Source organism: Cyprinodon variegatus, unplaced genomic scaffold, assembly GCF_000732505.1.
Source record: "Cyprinodon variegatus isolate N-32 unplaced genomic scaffold, C_variegatus-1.0 Scaffold183, whole genome shotgun sequence".
Lineage (NCBI taxonomy): Eukaryota > Metazoa > Chordata > Actinopteri > Cyprinodontiformes > Cyprinodontidae > Cyprinodon > Cyprinodon variegatus.
The window spans coordinates 373568-374855 of NW_015150636.1; the positions used below are offsets into that span (position 1 = coordinate 373568).

At 44.3% G+C, this 1288-nt stretch overlaps 1 protein-coding gene across 1 annotated transcript in view; it reads right to left on the minus strand.

Annotated features, from left to right (window-relative positions):
* The window catches only part of LOC107087401 (zinc finger protein 827-like), a 35022-nt gene that overhangs the window by 18936 nt on the left and 14798 nt on the right, over nt 1–1288 (minus strand). The window lies entirely within an intron of this gene.

Consider the following 1288-nt stretch of genomic DNA (forward strand, 5'->3'; position numbering starts at 1 on the left):
CCTTGAAGCCTACACTATAATACGAGTCAAAAAAACTACACGACCCAAAAACCAACAGTGCTTCCGCTCTGAGTTTTTCACCCGCGCTCAAAAACAAGAATGGGAGTGGAGCAGGAGTGGGAGTCATTCTGAATGGGAGCGAGATGGGAGTGGGAGTCATTTCACCTGGAGTGGGATGGGACAGGATTTAGATTACTACTCTGGCCCGGGATCGGGACGGGACACAATTTTTTTCTGTGGGAGTGGGACGGGACAGGAGTGAAAATCCACTCCTGTGTCAGTCTCTACTTCATATACCCCATTTACACTACCCTTGAAAAACCGGTCCGAGACCGGTCCGAGCTCAGTAACTGAGATAACTTATCGTGTGTAAATGGAAAGCAAACTGAACCGAACCGAGCTAGACAAAACCAAACCGACATAACTGCAGACCAGTTCCAGAGGTGGGTTCGGTTCTCTGATAACAAGAGCACATCAGCAGATCGCGTCATCTCCGTCTGGCTGCACATCGCGATTCACACTCCATTCCAGTAGTTGGCGGTAATGCCCCTCCAGAAACAGAAGAAGAAGAACAACTTCTTCTTCAACTATAAACAGCAATCGAAATCTTCTCCACGCAACATTTAAAATAATGGCATTTTAAATAATAACACCGAAGTACAGCAACAATAATCAAGCATAACTTTCTGAATGTGACGGTAGCCACCATTTTGATTTGCTTGATTCCCTCCTTCTTCGTCTTCTTCTTCTTGTGTTTTATGGCGGTTGGCAAACAACTGTTGGTGCATTACCACCACCAACTGCTTGATGTCCTCCTTCAATACTGGCAGTAATACCACAGATTGCCACTAGGAGGCGAGGAGTCGAGGAACCGAGATAGCGTGATGTGTAAACGGTCGTCAGAACCAAGCTCGGCCTGGTTAACTGATCCGAGCTCGGACTCTGTCTCGGCATGGATCGGTTTTTTTTAAGGGTAGTGTAAATGGAGCTATAAACTCCCCCTACAAGCAAGTATGACATGGAAGAATGAACACATGTAGAACCCAAAAGACAACTTGAGACTGCTTTAAAGTCCAAAAAAGAAAAACAGTAAATAATTCAAAGGTGAAGAATATCCGGAAAGACCAATATTCAACTGTAATGTTTTAAATTTAGAGAGATTTATTGAATGGAGCCTAGGTGGAAGATCATTTAGTTAAACTGATTACTCGCCAAGCTAATCAGCTTTGAACCACACCTCCACAAAAGCCCAATCAGCATCCAGAGTTCATCTTAAAAGGTTTCCAAA